Here is a 20,085-nt window from a genome sequence, read left to right as displayed (position 1 = left end):
CGGATAATACGACAGTGTTGGCTGCGCAAGGAGAAAGATGCAAGTGCATAGGTAAATTACCGCTATACGTCCGTATCAAGGACGAACAAGTAAAGGTTATGTTTTTTATAGTAAAGAATCTGCAAGCACATATTATCTTAGGATTAGATTTTGTTTCAGAGGCACAAGCAACCCTGGATTTTAATGAAGCGTCCCTTAAGCTGACGATGAAACCAGTTCGAGAAGAAAAGGCCGAACCGCCGTTGTTAAACCTTGACCACCTGCCTAATGAAGAGCAACAAAGAATCCAACAAGTGGTAAGTGAATTTGCTTCGTTATTTAGTGATATTCCAGGATTTACTCAAGTTACTAACCATAGTATTGACACCGGATATTCAATGCCAGTTCGCCACAAAGCATACCGGTATGATAAGAATAAAGAAAAAATTATAGAATGGCACATCAGCGATATGCTACGTAAAACGATCATAACGCCCATCTCAAGTAGTTATGCTAGCCCGGTGGTTTTATGTAAGAAAAATAATGACTATCCATTGACACATCCAAAATGGTGGCGATTCGCGATTGACTACCGTAAATTAAACTCCATAACTAAATATCCGGTATATCCGTTACCTATTATTGAAGAAATTCTAAGGAACATAACGTCTACCAAATATATGACGACTTTAGACTTAACGACTGGTTATTTTCAAATAGGGGTTAGACCTGAGGACGTGCCTAAGACTGCTTTTATAACCAAGTCTGGCACTTATGCATTTAAGTGTATGCCGTTTGGCCTTTCAGGGGCACCGGGAACATTTCAGCGATGTATGGACATTGTGTTAAGGCCTGTTCTTGGAAAGTCCACATTTATCTATTTAGACGATACCATTATTACTAGTGGTAATCTGGAACAACATGTACAGGATTTAAGACAGGTGTTTTCTTTATTAAATGAGGCCGGTCTAAAAGTTAATGTCGAAAAGTGAAAATTTGCAGCCCCTGAATTAAAATATTTAGGTTACAAAATATCTCAGAAAGGAATTGAAACAGACGAATGAAAAATAATCGCTGTGCAAAAGTATCCGCCGCCAAACACGGCGAAGCTCTCTTCTTTTCTGGGACTTTGTTCATATTATAGGTCCTTTATAAAAGATTTTGCAGCTATTGCTGAACCATTGTTAAAATTAAAAAGGAAAAAGGCAAGATTCTCGTGGACGGCCGATGCCAATAGTGCTTTCGAAAAATTAAAGCAAGCATTAACGCAAGCCCCTGTGTTGAAATTTCCTGAAAAGGATGAGAATTTAGAAATTTCACGGATGCTTCGGATTATGCGGTAGGAGCGGTACTTTCGCAAAATCAGCAGCCCGTGGCATTTTTTAGCCGAACTTTAAATCAAACACAAAGAAATTTTTCCGCGACCGAGAGAGAGGCACTTGCAGTTCTGTTAGCAGTGCAAAAGTTCAGAGTCTATTTTGGAAAGGCGCCAATAACAGTGTATTCTGATCATGCGGCGGTAACTAGATTGTACTCATTGAAAAACTTATGCCCAAGGTTAATAAGATGGGCACTCAAGCTACAAGAATATAATCTGGTAATCAAGCATACCCCGGAAAGGAAAATATCGTAGCAGATGCCCTATATAGAATAAAAATAGATGAAGAAGGTAATACTGTAAAGGTGGCAATGGTCACAGCATGTACAATAAATTCCCGAGAAACTGTAATAACCGAACTGGGTAAGGATCCTGAGTTTGGAAGCATTTATGACTATTTAAAGGATCCTGAAAATTTTAGCCACCAAGATATTGTGGCGATAAGAAATAGGGCGGCCCATTACGAACTAATAGATGGTCTATTATTTTATACAAAAACTACAAATTCCAACAACGAATTTCGACCTGTTATCCCAGCTAGTCTTAGATTAAATATCCTGCAGGAGTTACATGACAGCCCTTTAGCTTCTCATGCTGGTATTCGAAAAACTATCCAACGCGTACGCGAGGCAGTCTATTTTCCTGAACTGCAAAAGTTAACAAGGGCGTATGTCCAGTCCTGCCCAACATGTCAAGCAGTTAATTATATTAATTTCCGCCCGGGCGGGTTTCTAAATAGTATTAAATCCGATTTTCCAAATGAAATAATTGGCATCGATTTATTGGGCCTTTTTTCCAAAAAGTCAGTTAAATAAAAGTCGCTATCTCCTTGTTATGGTTGATCATTTTAGTAAGTGGACCGAAATTGTTCCCTTAAAACGAGCCTCCGCGAAATTAGTTACTGATTCTATTTTAAATAAATATATTTTAAAATACGGGACGCCCCTAAAAGTTATATCGGATAATGGTCCTCAATTTGTAAGTAATATATTTGAAAACATGTGCCAAAAACTGGGCATACGTCATTTAAAAATGGTCCCGTATCGGCCGCAATCAAATATAGCGGAACGGGTCAATAGAAATATAGTGACAATTATCCGTAGTTATGTTAAAATTTTTCATAAAAGCTGGGATAACTATGTCAATGAATTTGCTTTCGCCCTTAGGACCGCAAAACATGATACAACGGGCAAAACTCCTGCTGAGTTATTTTTAGGCAGAAAGATTATAACGCCGTTAGATAAATTATTTTATGTGCAACAAAGAGCCCCAGAATTTAAAATGGGTGATATAGAAAAATTAATTAAAGAAGCAAAAAAGAACACTGAAGTAGCACAGAGAAAACAAAAACTCTATTACGATTTGAAACGATGGGGAGTAACTTATAAAGTAGGAGATGAAGTATTAAGAATTAAGCATTCACTTTCTTCAGCACCAGAAGATAAAACCGCCAAATTTTTTCCACGATTTGAAGGACCATATGTCATAGAAAAAATAACTCACGCTGTAGTGGTGTTAAAAGCCAGGAATGGTGAAACATGCTTCGCAAACATTGATCAAATAAAACCCTACTATGACCGTAATAAAATGCAAATGTTCACATCTCTTTTGCAGGATCCGGGACGGCAGGCACGGCAGGCACAAGCTCCAGAGGTGGAACAACGACAAGTACAAGGGCAAGCCATTAGGAGGCAGGAGCAATTGAAAAGAAAGTTTCCCCGTGGGAAAATTGAAGGTAACGACCAACCCCAGAATGAAGAAGGGAGAAGTACGACGAATGCAAAGAAAGCCAAGAGAAATAACGGCAACTATAACCCGGCTCCTAAACGGAAGATCTACTCATCGGACAGGACTCTCCGCAGCAAATGTCGCCGAACTGCGGAAGGGCCACCAGCGGCGGAGGAAAAGATACAAGGAAAATTTGAACGGCCAGCAACGAGGTCCAAGCAGGAACGAGAGAGAAGTGTCCCGGTTCCGCCAAGACCAGCTGCCATCAAACGGCCAAGACCACAGGCAGATGCGAAAAAGAAGGTATTCAAGGGTGACCGAACTGGAGGAAAAAGAAAGCTTCTAGAGGAAGGCACTGAAGGGCGAGCCCGCACAAGAAGGAGGATAAATCAAACCAGAATCTTTGCTACCTTACAGGACTGGGCTCAGAAAAGAATGTCCGAATATCACAAAGATAAGTAAAATTTTATGTTACTTTGCAAACTTAAGTTAATCTTTCATTCTTACTGCAAGTGGCAGATTTCAAGAAGTTTTACCTCATGTGAGGTCTACCTTTATCGCCAAAAAGGCGAGAAATGAGTTGTTACCTACTTTGGTATTATGTTTTTCAATTACTCGCGAGTAAAACTAAAGTTGATGTATAATAGGAATGTGTAAATATTTGAATATTGTAAAAGTTATTGTATAAATTTTATTTAAAACATTCTGGCAAGAAAGAAGTTTTAGTCTGAAAGACTTTTGAAATGTAGTATTTTAATGTAGAAGAATTGGCACTTGCTTGGAAAAGAATAGAAGTTAACAATGTACTACTAATGTATGTTTTAAAATGCGTAAAATTAACGGCATGTTAATATGTTCTTATATACAATGTGAACTGTTATTTTAAATGTTAAGAAATACTGTGATATGGTAAAAGTGAAAGTAATGCCAAAAAAAAAAAAATTTAACTTATTCGTGTGACTGTAAAAAGACCAAATTAGGGTGAATATGTGTTAAAGGTTGAATGAATGTAGTTAGGCTCTCTGACGCTACACTTCAGAGTTAGCCACTTTCAGAATAGTACCTCAGGGTTTAGAGTTGAAGATAGGGTGTGTTACGAGGTCTTGTTATGTTGAATTTTAACACGTTAGTGTTTTGATTGTAGGCGGCAGTGTTGAACACGTATACATAAACACATTCGTGTTTGGTGTTATCTTTTACAACACATGTCAGAGAGCACGGGGAGAGATAATTAAAATAAAGTCATGAATGAAATAAGAATGTAAAGAGAAATATAAATATTCATGTTACTTGCCATTTCATTGTGTAACATTTCATTAAACTAGTTTTCCTTCCAGATCTCTGGAAGGAACCAGATTTAAATAAAAGCTCCTGTTTAGATGCAGTACAGATGAAAAATTGGTTGTCCATGGAGCTGATATTGTAAAAACAATTTTTTTTATTAAATTTCTAGTTTCTAGTGAGAAATGTTTGTAAAAGATTGCCCTCGCGTTAGATTCTAGAGCTAAAAGTTTTCAACAAGGTCGTTTTAGACCTCAGTTTCAAAGTAATTAACTCTGGCGGGAAGTATGTAAGGATCTTATGTTTTACTAACGTTTATTTTATTTTAAATCTTTACTATCACTTCTTATTTTCTACTTCTGGCCAGAATTAAAAGCTTTAACTTATTTATGCAAATTTGTCTGGCGAACGCCAAGTACTTAAGTTGTGGCTTTTTGCCAAGCGAGAGAGAGGAAGGAGTTAGTCGAAGCAGGCCGCTTTCCTTAGAAGTTTTACTCGGTTGCTTTTTGCCTTCCAGGCCAGAGGTTTAATCCTCTTGATAAATTTTAAACGTATTGTAGTGTTAACAGTTCTCTGTACTACATACGGCTTCCTGTTAATATACGGCCAATCTTCCACGTCGACCCTTGTTTATTTATCCAAAGTTAAGTTAGAGTTTAGTTAAATATTTTTATATTCTTACGTTCAGACCACAAGTAGTTGGTCTCTGTATTCCGAAGTACGGAAATTATTGTAAAGAGTGAAAAATAAAGGGTTTCGTATACCCTTCCTGTGTATCTTGTCTATTTCCCACATTTATTGAACATTGAACCTGATAGCTTATATCTCTCTGATTGTTGAAAGCTGAGGAAAGTAGAAGCGTCTAAATTATCCTTTGAATGCTGTTGTGAATGGTATCTCATAAAGATTTGAGAGTAGGCTGTGTAGTCAGATGCCTTTTGTTAGTGCAGATTGGCCTTGCAACTAAATATACTGGGTTGGATTGCAGTGGCGTAGCTAGGGTGGGGCAAGGGGGGACATCCGTCCCCGAGCGCAGCATCCAAGAGGCGCCAAACTAATGCTGCGAAATTTTTTAATGAAATGTTTTCCATTCTTGGCACACAGAAAGGGCTAGCTACGCCCCTGATGGATTGTCTGGAACCGCTTACTATTCAGATCTGTGTATTCTAATTTTCCTAATAATGTGTCTTAGATTAAAAGCTTAGGTCAATCCTTTTATTGTAAATTTCTTAACGTTTGGAATTGGTTAGCATAGCAATTTCTTCAGAATTTCGGGATGCCTCTAACCGAATAAGGTCATAATTTTTTAATGCAAGGGAAAGAATAATTGTTTACGGAACCCGTATTTATACTAATTGGTAAGTTTTGCTTTTAATGTTATGGCGTTTGCACACTTGCTGAACTATGAATTGATTATTAAGAAAAAATTGTATTCAATAAAGTATTAAGTTGCCAGTTGTAAATTTATGAATTCTTATGTATATGTATATTTACTACACACTATGAAATGATTACATTCCTAGTGGAAATAAATGAGATTATTTACAGATGTATATAGGTTTGCATTTTAGAAAGTCATGCCATGGAAGGTCTTTTATCTTAATCGCATCATCGTCGTAATGGCGGAATCATCTGTCTTCTATCACCAGAAAAAAAAAAAAAAGCTCTTTTAGACAGCTTGCAGCGCCATCTAACTGTTGTGGACGATGAAAAAACTACATATGTAAGATCATGAAACTTTTATGGAATGTGTGTCATTTTAACATGCAGGTGTTTATAAATTTCAGCGAAAGTTTAAATGCGGATTGAAAGCACAGTTTTCATTACTTTCTGCAGTAATTTGTTTTCAAAAATATGAAAATCTAAATAAAGCAAATTACAATTTAGACTGAAGCAATACTTTGTAATCTACAATCGAAAGTTTAATTTAGAATACGAGATCTGAAAGAAACGCAAGCTAATATACTTTCAGTTAGGAAGGTCGGTAATAATATATGCTCACTTATAAACGTTATATCTGCACATTAAATTTATTTTTGAAAAGCATTGTTCTTTTTAATAATTTACTTTTGAATGTGTAATATTAATGGTTCTTATTTTGTATTATGAAACATTTTAACGCACCTTTTAAGGGATGTCATGCATTTTTAATAATATTATAAACAATTTAAAGATTCTGTCTCCTTATAATTTTGCTAAACTTCAAAAATAGAAAAATAAAATAGTACTTGATTAAAAGTCGATGATTGAATTAGATCCTGTGGACATCTGAATAGGATGTGATATAAATATAGAGCTTAAAACTGCATTTTTTCAGAACTGAACAGAAAAAAGGAATTTAACCAGACATTACAGAACTAGTTATTTTCAGTTATAGAACTAGTTTTTAAAAAGATTTAAAACTAGCCAAAACAGAGCTATTTTGACGTAGATTTCAATTAAACTACGTTGAAGATGATAAGCACAAGTCATTTTACTTCAGAATAAAAATTAGTTTGCTCCTAACAAGAAGAATATATATCTGATCGTCCTAAAAACAGATTTTTATTGAAAATGTGTGAGTTTTCTTTTTGTTTCCTTCCTCCTAATTTGTAGGTTTAAATTAGCGTATCTTGTTTTCGATAAAACTGATCAATTAGTCTTTTAGATTACAGGAATAATGCCACACCCTTAATTTTTGCATTCTAAATAAAGAACGAACGGTATATTCAGGAGCAACACTTCAGTCCCATTACTTTTCTTACAAGTAAATAATAAGTTCAGATTCTTATCCCAGGAAATGTTTCCGAAACGAGTTTTCTATGCACGCAAAGGGTTAAATATATTGTTGCTATTAGCATAACTTCATTTTTTAAAAAACACTTGATGATATGCTTGGGTAAAATGAAAAGGAAAACGATTTCCGCTACTTTCATTAAGAAGTATGTTTTATTGATTCTGGAATTATTACATTCATTTAATAAAGAGTTAAGAAAGATATGTATTAAAACGTATGTAATGAATTACAATTAGGAAGAGATTTTTATTAGGATGAGAAACCACGCATACTTCCCCTTTTGTAACAACTGAAAATAAACCCACAAAAAATTGATGACAGCAAGCGGAGCGATAAACTGCCGAATTTGGAAAAAAACTTTAGAATAGAGTGTTAAAGACCTTGCGGCGCTTCAGTCATCCAGAACTTTCTTTTCCGTTTTCTTTCCTATTCTATCAACTCTTTTTCCTCCATTTCCGTTTTAAAGTCCAATCAACCAAAAAACTGGAAAATGAAGAGAAAAAATACAAAGTTAGAGACGGGAGGAGAGAGATAAGAAAAACACAACTTTTTTTCCATTAAATTTCTTTTCAAATTACAGGCAGGTCTTGTAAGACGTGTGCTGCTATGTCTACATTTCGGCATAAAAACTATGAATAATATACCGACTTTCATCTCTGCTTGATTATGTTTACCTTAGACGTTTCACTTATGTATTTTGAAATCTTTCGACCTTTATTAAAATTTCAAGAAAACATCTCCGCTGAATTAATAAAGATCTGCTGCGATTCCTTTGCAACACGTGCATAGAGTTCCTCTGCTACGCGACATTTTGAGTGCCTCAAAATGAAAAATAAATTGCATTCCTATCTCTTCGACTTTAATGGATCACTGCTCTGTAAGTTAGTAATGCAAAAGGAAATATAAAAAGGGCTTTTTAAAAAAATAGAAGTATAGAGTATTTTTTGCGTGTATCTATCGGAGGAAAATGAAAAAAAGAAAGCCTATTTCCCTTACTTCTTCACTAAAGCTTGGAATCGTAGTAGGAAAATTAAATTATCTGAAAAAGATGAATAAATATTTAAAGATGATGTTGAAAGTTCTTCTAAAATGATCAGAGTCTAAGAGCCCAGTTTTGAGCATAAGATTTATTTTAAAATTCGAATATAAATCCGTACAATTCTAAATAATAACTACGTTTAAACTAATTTAAATGCTCAGTAACCTTTAAAGACTGACAGACAAATTCTCGACCCGTCTTTAGCTTAGAATCCAGTAATTACAACAGAAATAAAAACTCATCCATTCGGTTTTACTTTGGCTTAAAATTACAAGAAATAAAAAAAAAGTTAACCGAATTTCACATCCTCCCCTCGTGGCCTAAGAATAAACTCATAAAGCAAATATTAAATTAAAACTAACAAAATCTACAGTCGGAACCCGCTAGAATGACCTAGCTTATAACGAATACCCGGATATAAAGAACGAACCGTTTGGTCGCGTCTAAATTCCTATTCTTGTAATGTTAAATGAAGTATGAAAATCGGATATAACGAACTGTGCGGATGTTTTTGATTGAAACATCTTTACGTGTTTCATATTTTTTCCAGAATTTCTGCAAATTGAAACGAAAAAAATCTCTAAACCTTAAAACCATCCACGTTTACGATGTAAAGATCCACATTCCACCCATAAAAGGAAAAACATCTTAATGCTATTTTTTTTTAAATCTTCATATACACGTTTCTCTATCACTATCATAAGCAAAGGCTATCACTATGTTCTAAACAATCTCACAAACACCATGTTCCAAACAAAGGTTCTGCAAGATAAGTATGAACTAAGTTGAGAGAACTAGGGTTCGTTGATTTCATTGAAATTCTTTGACTCTCAGAGTTCAGTTCAAGGCAGATGCTATGATGGAAATTTTGAAATTTTCGCTATTCAGGGAAATAAAAAATTGTGAATCATATGAGCTAAGGCTATATAATTGATTCGTCGTTCAGTGAGTGAAATTTTCATGCTTATTGGTTTATCTTGTTTGAATATAAATGCTCTACAAGTTACGTCTTTTGTATGACGATTTTGCATTTTTAGGCCTTTTTCAGGTTATAGGCTATTCTTTACAAAGGTTATTAAAACTTTGCTTTACCACCTTAGATATAACTTTCCTGCAATTTGAATTATGCGAGCAGAAATATTACTTATAATTTCTACCTTCATGTTTTGCCTTTAGTTAAGTAAATGTTAAAGTAATTTCGTCAGTATTTTATTAGTCATTTTTAGTGTTTTAATACTGCTATGTATAAAATAATTATTCATATTTAAAAATTAAGTAATTTGTTGCGTAAAATTATTAACGTATAGTGAAAGTGGAAAAGAAAAACCAAACAAATTAATGACTGAGCATAATAAAAGTTCTAATTAAATCTAACTATGATTTTTTATATTAGATTTATTTTTCACTTCTTTTGGTAAATCTGACAATGTTAGTAATTTTTTAATCTAATTTGTCATTCAATTTTTACACGTTTTTCTAAGATAATATACTTTACTACCAGTCATAACGAATCAAACTTTCAGTCCCCTTGAAGTTTGTTATAGCGAGGTTTGACTGCATTTTCAATAAGTTTTCTATCTTAGTTATAAATTAAATATATCGACAATCAGCGTAGGCATCTGGTGGCTAGATCAGAAATATAGCGAACCTCAGCCCAAGCAGTAATACGTTCTCTATTATCTTCGATTCTTGCTCTTTGTTTAAATTCATTTCATTTGCATTTCTAGTAAAATTTTACGGAAAATAGAAATACGGGAAACATTTAGCCCAAAAAAATGCAATTATAATTGAAGCAAACAGTGCAAGATTAAATCAAAAAATGTAATGATTAACATTTTCTAATTTAAAAAACGAGTAGTTTATGTATGCGTTTAGTTGTAAAAAGTAACATATAGTGTTCCGACATGATAATTACAGACATAACTATTTTAAGTTATGTCTGTAATTTTAAGGAATCATTTATTATTATTTTAAGGAATCATTTATTAGCATTTGAGTATCACTAACGGTGATTACCAAACACTGAAATGACATCACCTACAGGCTAGACATTTCATTTAGACGAAAGACTTTCAGTGCTGTTTTTAGCCGTGAATGAGAGTATGTCGCTTGTTTGTCCCCGGTTAAATAAGTACCAGGGAGTTCTGAGCCCAGACATAGAAAGGGGAGAGATTATACTGTAATCCCTCATCTATCCCTCTTCTGGGTTGAACTCTTACCACTGCTCCAAAATCATCATCATAAACCATCTAGGGTGTGCTAGTATTTTTATTGAACTAAATAAAAAATTTAAGATGGATCCATAAGAGGGGGTACAAGACATTTTTAAGGACAACAAATGCATAAAAGTAAAACTATTTATGTTTGGTTTATATATCCATTTTAATAACAAAAGATAAGCTTATTTGCAGATTTGGAATGCTCGATAGTAATAGATGGAGATTTGAAGTTTAAAAATAACATACAATTATAAACTCTAATCTCAAATTTTTATACTATTAATACCTTTCGAAACTCCCAAAGTTTGATGGTAGTAAAAGTATTAATTCTAAGTGAACAGCATAAAAGAGGTAAACAAAGAGAATATAAGGATTAAAACAAAATACGATACATAATGTCACATTGTAAATAATCTGGAAATTAATAAAAAATGGTTAAACAGCAAAATAGCAACAATAGTATATTCCAAAAATGTAATTACATGAATGCGATACATAAGTAATACGGAAAACTTAAAGCATAAATATGATATGAATTATGCAACAAAAAATTTAAATCAAAATACTCCTTCAAGCTTTCAAAAATCGTAAAATTTGCAAATAATTATAGGCCTCTAGTTTTTCTACGCATTTTGTAGAAGTACTAAAATTCTTCCGCGAAAACACAGTAACTGCAAAAATTACAAAAATAAGCTTTCCTGTAAAATTTTGAAAAGTATGAGAAATTTGGAGAGTCAGATCTAAATTTTATATTTTAGTTTAGTTTGGCTTATTTATTTTATGTATTCCTAAATGTGTGCTCAGTATTTTCATTTATTTGTTAAAAGTACTATTCTCTTCACCGTACTCCGTTTTTATTTAATGCTGTTTTATGTCTATTCGTCGCTGAAAAGCTATTATATAACTCGGACTAGTTACTCATTTTTATTAAAAAATTGAAATTTGATTCATTTAAAGTACACTGTGATTCTTTCAATACCATTAGCCATTAGTAAGAAACTATTTTAAGATACATAGCTCTTTTCATAGACACAGAATGAGATATCTATGTCACAGCGTCAAATAAAGAAAATCAAACACATTTTAGTGCACGCTTTTCGCATTTGGTTTTCGAGTGGTAGCATCTTTTGTCCTAAACGGCTTCGTTTTCATTACTCAGCTTCGTTTTCCTCCTTTGGATCTGTTTATAGTCATCGCTGTAGAGCCAATAACAATAGGATAATAAAGAAAAATTTTATAAAAGTAGATGCAAAGCAAATTATCATGACATGTGTCATCATTTCAGGATCTAAAAAAGCGGGAAATTATCCAATGAATTCAGAAAAGACATTTACCATAGCATTAGTCTAATTAAGAAATGGTGATTGTAAGTTAACTAAATGATTTGTGAAAGTATGGTGATGGCTTTTAACAAAGCTGCCTCGGAGAAGTGTTTTTTTTTTTTTTTTTTTTTTTTTGACAGACGTTTGATCATAATGGTAACAGAACTTTAAATTACCAGAATTCCTCATTGTAACCAGGTACGGTACTTGGGTGAGATTCTTACTTTTATTGTGTAAAACATTCGACAAAATCAAATGCTTATTACCCACATTAGATGAAAAGAAACTATATTAGATCAAGGCATGGCTAACAAATGCTCAATAAAAGTGAACAAACAGTTACAGGTATAAGAGTTTCGTGGTGCATGGAAACCAGGAGAATTTACATGCTCAATAGATTCACTGCCAATTCTTCAACTGATTTATTATAATTCATCCTATTGTTTTGAGAAAGAGTATCATTCATTTATATACTATACATCTATAATCAAGTATATCTGGATATTTTACACTAGGAATTTTGTGATTAGCAATATATAAAAACTGATAATTTTTAATAGTGTAGAAAAGGTTGCGTTATGCGTACTAGGATGGAAAAAAGACCACTTTTTTATTTTTCCATTGGTATACCCGTATAATTTGCCTATAGCCTACCTGACCCAAGTGAAAAAACATTTAAATAAAAAAGTATATCCTCCGTTAAAGCATCACATTCAAAACCTAAAGTGATGAAAGTTTGATGTTTTTCGTCAATTTTTTATAGTTACTAAACTTACCACTATTGAAAGGGTATGGGGTCCTAACGGGAATTTTGGAGCAAGAGGAACACGGAAACAGATTGAAGCCTGTAATTTCAAATTAAATATTGCTTGCGCAAAAAGCTAAAAGAACTCAATGTTTTTGTAAAAATAGTAAAATTCCGTAATTTTTGCTACAAGCGTTTTAAACGGTGATTATAATCATCTAATATTATATAACTATGTTGTGCAATTATAAATATTGTGTATATGTAAATATTATGTAACTATGTACGATTCAACTGATTCAGATTATTCTTATGTGATTAACAAAAGGAAAAAAGAAGAGGCTCGTAATAACAGAAATGATTCGGAGAATCAATCTGATAAGGAAACATTACGTGGTCTATATTTTGATGTGAGAAAAGACCCCACGATGGTAATTAAAAAAAATTATTCAGAACGTTTTCGAAGAACTGAGAAAGAGAGCATACAAAAACCAGGGTCAGAATATATTGGTCATGTTTCTTCCTTTACAGCTTGCTAAAGATACAGCATCATCCATAATCCATTTTTTAACTATATGTTAGATTTCTCTTGAAGAACTTGACACGATAGGAAGCGATGCAACTGCAATTAATACTGGTTTGGAAAATGTTTTTTTTATCCACCAGATTGAATTTCAGGTTGGGAGACCACTGCAGTGGGCTCTGTATCTCCTACACTTTAATTAACTACAGTTTCGTCACCTATTTTGTGCCCTGGATGATGACACTAAATTGGTTTTTATCCCCTGGATGATGATACTAAAATCAAACAGGGCTCAATCTTTGCTTCTGTGGACCCAAAGGGAAAAACTTGCTGGCGTTAAAAACTTCTACTGGTTCGCTTTGAACGTGTTGAATGTTTCATTCCTCAAGTTAACAGATAACTGTTGAGCAAGGATCAATTATACGTACTTGATATTTCTGCTACAATGCAATTTTCGAAGTCAGATGCAATTTTCGAAGATTTAGCAAGTCATTATCCTGATCCGCTTTCACATTCAAGAAAGCAGCAAATCAAAATTTCAGACTTTGAGCTCAGAAAACGTATTGATGAAACTAGGCAGTTGATAAAATTTATATTGAATTCTACACGCTTCTCTTATTCAAAAATCAAACCATTAAAAATTTCATAGATGCTTGAAAGACAGTTTTTGAAGTCATCAGAACATCACTATATCTAACGCAAAACTTACTGCAAGTCATCAACCCAGTGAGTAATTCAGCGGAATGCTTTCATTACTCATCCTGAAAATGTGATTCTTGCAATGATTGTGAATAAGACATATAAAAGAATTAGGCATTGTTGAAATATCTATCATTTCTCAAGGGAAAGACTTTTCGAAATTTCACCACACCAAAACTCAATTTCGGAGCAACAGACTACGTAACATGATTTGGTGAGATGGGTGCTATATCTTTTTTTATAAGTCTCCTCTACTTTTGCCTATACTACTACTGGTTAGCACTCTTGGCTGCTGTATCGCTGGGTTGCTGGATCGCTCCTGGCCGCCATATCATTCGAATAGCAGATAATGCATGGATGTTGCGGATGTGTATGATGCCCATGCGAAAAGGAATAATTCAATAATGGGCGAGACGAAAGTCCTCTGGAGTGGTTTAATGGCAGGAAATAACGGGTAGTAGAACCTCGAACCGGATCCTCTTTTAAAATTGGAGTGAATTGTAACATCTACAGCAGCCTAACTACACCTTTACGAGCAATGGTAAAATTCTGGTGTTACACTTCATTTATGCCGGCTTGTGTTTTCTTCCTTGAATATCACAGAATGTTTCCATTTTCTCCATAGAAGCCATATGTTCGATAAAGATTCAGTGTTCATAAGAAACGAGGAGAAATTTTATAAGCTGCTTCGATTGTATGAGCTGACGTAGAACGAAAGACCCAGGAAATAACTGCCATTGAAAATCTATCGCAGACCACATATCATCAGACGCTGACTGAAGATTTATTTTAATTAGATCATATTTGTCAACATATTGTTCCTGCTAAATTGCCGGTAGTTCAGTAAACACTGGCGGTATAATAAGAAAAATATTTTTGACTTTTAACTTTCAGATGGTATTGTGTGTTGGCTACGAGCACAAACTAAAACCTGCTAGTGATTACTAGAAAGCGAATTCTGTAAGATTCTGTGAATAAGATCTCCATTTTGAAAACAAATATATTAATTGTATTTTTTCACAATAATTTGCATATAACTGTTCTTAATTTAATCTTTCAACACCAGAAACGTTATTTTGTTTTTTATCGCGTACGATGCAAACATTTATTTCTTCAATTTACGCTCGGCCTCTGAATACGATCTCTGATTGCAATATCAAATCTCGGTCTGTTTTTGTCGTATGGGAGTCAAACGTTTTGTGTTTCTTCTTTTTATGACGTACTTATAAAAGTAAGCTAACAGGAGTGAGAATCGGAGGGAAATGCGCAGATTGTACAATGAAAATCTTTATAAGATTGATTCATGTTTTTATAATTTCGTTTTGAATTGTTGTTTGAGTTCGGAGATTTTAATACAATGTTTGGCTAAAATATTGTGATGGCACTATTATATAAGTGCTTGCTTCAGTTACATAAGAGGCATGTAAGGAGAATTCATTTTGAAAGGATGAAATTTAGAGAGATTTATTGTAAGTGGCTACTATTTTTAAATTTGAAAAGAGAAATAACCAAATTAAAATGAAGACCTAACGGAATATTGCAAATTAATGTTAGAATTATGATTTGCATGATTGCTTTACCTATAATAATAGAAGAAGCCGACATGGAATATGAAGCCGAGGACTTAATGTATTTGCTGTCGTAAATACACAATAGTGAACTAGTAGATGATCACCTTTATTCAAGCTTTACCCATTACTGAAGTAATACAGCATTTCAAAAGAATAACTCCACAGTCGATAATTTTAATAAACCTTTCACCATTTTACAGTATTCAGCTATTGGAACCTCAAAGAAGCGGTTAGGATATTTGAGTATGACGAAGCACACGAGGGCAATCTGTCGAAAATGGCTTCCCCCCCCCGAAAAAAAAAGAATGCACATTTCTGCTTATTAACATCGGCAACGGTGGTTCATGTTAAAAAAATAGAGTTATTTAACGTCAGAGGTAAATCTTTTAATATCGCCTGGGATTTTGTGTAGTTGTGTTGTGTTTTGTAGCTACGTTTGTTTTCGTGTTCCACTCGTAAAACTTATGAGAAATAAAAGTGTTTTCTACAAAAAATAGGCTTGTACTACTGCTTGAGATTTTCTACCTCTTAAGGTCGTCCCGGATTTTGAACACTTGGAAGAAAAAAGGGTAAAAGGAACCTCTTTTTTTAAATTTAGAGTTTTGAACTGAAATTTTTTGTTATAGCTTTTCAGCACAATCTGCCTAAGTATTGGGATGCCTTGATGAACGATCTTTCTGAAGGAAACCTAGTAATATTCACGTTCCATATGGGGAAAACCACGAACAAAAAACCCATGGAACCAATTCGTTGACTTGATATCGAACCTGTGTAGAACTACCAGTATTCAGCGGTCTCAAGCATTCGGCAACTAGGTGAGTCGCAAGAGAACGGACAGGAGCGAAAAGAAAATGCCCATTGCACTTCGAAGGTTAGGCTAAAATGATTCAATTTCAATTTCATGTTATATCTACTGGCTAATTTAAGATTCAGTTCTCAAATTTTGATACTATAATTAGCTGAATTCTTATATAAATACTTTTATCAAAGGTGCTCCTTAAGAATCTCATAAATTAATTGTGAAATGACGCGCAAGCAGTTAAGATAGAATTATTATAAGTATTTCAGGATAGTAAATTTAAATAACCAAATCAAGTAGGAGATTTAACCGTTAAACACGATTGAAAACCGTTACAAATTATGAGAATTTAAAACTAGAAAACTTAGAATTTTGATTTATATATTTTTAATTTTATATTATATGTGTGTATAATTTATAACAGAGACGGGGATACTTTATGCATAAAAAAGAAGCATGAGTCATCATATATCAATAGTTGTAACTGGAAAATTATTCATAAATTAAACAAAAAGCAGCTACGATCAAGCGATTTTAAGAACATTTTTCAAATTTTGAACTGAAAGAACATCCTTTAAAATCAATGATAACCTGAAAATTAATTATTCACAATGTTTAAGACAGACTCTTCAATTATTTCATACATTCAATAAGGGCACTTGAGGACTTTGAAAAGGCGTTTCGTCGTTCTTGACTGTATGCGACTATAAAATTGAAATTTTAAACATATATTTATATATATATATGTATTTACCAATTGATTATTGAGTACATTATCTCCTTATCTAAGGTTAATAGAATTGTAGTAGAATGGAGTAACTTGAACCATTGAAAATTGGATTTTGAAAAAAAAAATTTTTGAAAGAGCTCAAATTTGAATATGAAAAACTGAAATGGAAATTTTTAAAATGAAAAAGTGGAATGGAAACTTTTTAAAATTAAAATTTAATTAATAAATAAAGTAATTATCGTCATTGATCGTAAATTGGTTGTCTTTTCAAGAGAGAGCATATTAGTTACTGTTGATTGATGGAGAGTTTGTTTGTTACCCTTGAAAAGTCAATCAATATGCTATCAGTGATGATAATTACTTGATTTATTGATTAATTTTTAATTTGTTTCCATTCCACCTTTTTCATTTACAAAAGTTTCCATTTCAGTTTTTCATATTCAAATTGAAGCTCCATTAAAAAAAAGGTTTTCCAAAATTAATCAAGAGATAATTAACTCGAAATTTAATCTTTCTATAGTGGCAAAATAACTATTATAAGCACCGGAGAGGGAAAACTAGTTTTATTTTTTAATTTGTAATCTGTCACATATATATGCACATGCATAGAAATACGTTTGTTTTGGGATGCGTTTAGCGGTTTTATGCAGTGCTTCAATATTCTGTATAATGCAACTCTATAATGTTATATATGTTGATATATTAAAATATACATATCATATAATATACATTCCTGGAATACCATTATTGTTACCAACAAGAAAAGAGTGATAACATTTAAAAATTAAATTGAATTATTTTTAAATCACAATTTTATATAAAAACTGAGTAATACTTCTATTCGGCCATTTATATTTTAAAGCATTGAAACTGTTATCGAGAGTTGGTATATAATCTTAAATTATTATATTCAAAGTTGAATCGTTGCAAAATGATTTCTGCTAGGGAAACGGCATATTTAAAATGACTGAAACATGTTTACATGCTTACAAGTTTACAGACATAAACGAAAATGAATGTAAGGGAAATATATTTTAAAATTTAAAATATCCATGAAAAAATTTTTGAAATACGAGAAAACGGGATAGCGGTATGCTGAAAACGGATATTTCCGAGAAACTTTTAAAGTCCAAGAAAAAAGGTAACATGAAGTGTACGAGTAAAAAAAACCTGTCAGAAAAATGCGTCTCAGAATTGATACACGTAAACTCTCTTTATTTGTTTACAGTTGAATGTTTCTGCGTATATGTAAAATATATTCAACGCTGTTTATTTTGAAAGTTTCCCTGAATTTCTTATAGAATCTAACGAGGAAAAGGTTCGCAAAGAATTCAAGTTTGTTTCCGTAACACTTTAAAATTTTAAAATAACTTGAATGTTAAGGGAAGCAAAGCTTTCAAGGCAAACATTTCGTCATTCAAATTCTGCTGAAACTACGGACATATATGTCATTTTTCATTAGCTCTAAAGAAAAGGGAAATAGTATTTTTTTAAAGCTGACAATAATAGCGTATTCGTAATATTCTTGGAAAAACTAACGGTGTTTGGTTAAGCGAAACATTTGAGAAGAGAAAAGTAAAAATAATGATATAAAACTGTGTTTTACATTAGAATACAGGTTAGAACTGCACAATAGAAATTGAATAATATACCTTTCTGAATATAATAGATTATTGTGCATGTGATAACTTATTTTACATTCAGCATGAGAAATTGATTTCGTATTTAGGTATAGGAATTTCTATGCTGAAATTATAAGTCAATGGTCCTCAAGCTGTGGTATGCGTAACTTGAGGCCACCTTAGAACAGAGTAATAATAGGTCTTCCCAGGGGTACGTTGAGTACGAGTTGATTGTTGATTAACCGGGGCACGATTAATAGAGTTACGGATTATCCAGGCCTTATCTAAGAGGGATATGTTTGCGTATTGAGAAACGATGGAAAAATTAGAAGTTATTTCTCCCGCCTTCTTAGCATGTCTTCGTAGTGTAGTGGTCAGCACGCTCGATGCGTATTCGAGAGGTCTGTGGTTCGATTCCCAGCAGGGGGCCTTGCTCAATTTTCATCTCTCCTGTTTCGAAATAACCTAATGTCTCTCCAAAATTACTGCCATAAAACATTTTAATAATAGGCTATTCCGCAGTATATAAATATTTGTGTTGATCAAGAGACCTACTGTTAAGAACTGTATTCGAGAGGTCTGTGGTTCGATTCCCGGCAGGGGACATTGCTCATTTTTCATCTCTCGTGCTTCGAAATGTCTCTATAAAATTATGTCTAATGTCTCTATAAAATTACTATCATAAAACATTTTAATAGTTAGCTATTCCGCAGAATATAAATATTTGTGTTGATAAAAAAACCTACTGTTAAAAACTATTCTGCTTTATGATTTTACATTAGCTTGAACTCAATGACATTGCATAGATTCTGACGTAAATGATGTGCATTAATTCTATTTGCAACTTACTCTCTTCTCCTGTTAATGTTAATATTTGTTATTCATTTTGCTTCGTTTTTAATCGTTCTGAACGAACTGTCATCTTGAGTTAACCGTGGGCGTCGTCCGGCGACATCACCCCAGTTAATCTGGAGTTAAATGAAGGTCTCAGTTGAAAGCTATTTGATATTTCCGTTTCTTCAATTTGCGTTTCAAAGCTAAAGAGAAATTTTAGATAGAAGTTTAAGGAATAAAACTAGGATTTCATAAAGTAAAATGTATATTCATAAGTAAAATTTAAATATTTATTAGTATATTCATTAGTATATTCATAAGTAAAATTTAAAGTAAAAACCTCTTTAAATTTACGCGATTAAAAAAATGCAGGATTAGTTACAACGATTTTTTAATCTCCTTCTTATTTCGCCTTCTGATTAATTCAGTTGCTGAATCTGTTTGACCGTCTTCTAGCTGAATCCCGAGAATTTTTTCATAAGAGACAGGTAAAAGATATAATATTTATTTCCCTTTAAACTATTGATTTTAAACCATTCTTAGTAGTTAAAACACTTTGAAATTCCATATTATTTGCAATTTTATGTGAAGGAATAAGTAGGAAGCATAAAAATTTTAACTTCAGCCACAAAGGGAGCTGGCCTTCCGAAGCCAGTTACCTTTTATTAGCATGTACTGATCTGACGCAAATTCCATTTTGCTTTCTGACAGTAAGTATGAACTTAGTGATATATTTTAATAAAGAGCTTCTAGATATCATTGGTCTTTCAAATGCTGAAAGAGCTAAAGAGAAGTCTTCTGTACAAATATAAAACCGTTATCAGAAACTAAGCCCAGAAA

Source organism: Stegodyphus dumicola, chromosome 3, assembly GCF_044657685.1.
Source record: "Stegodyphus dumicola isolate Sdum_Otavi_A_Nest chromosome 3, ASM4465768v1".
Taxonomy (NCBI): domain Eukaryota; kingdom Metazoa; phylum Arthropoda; class Arachnida; order Araneae; family Eresidae; genus Stegodyphus; species Stegodyphus dumicola.
Note: the sequence above shows the minus strand (reverse complement) of the source record.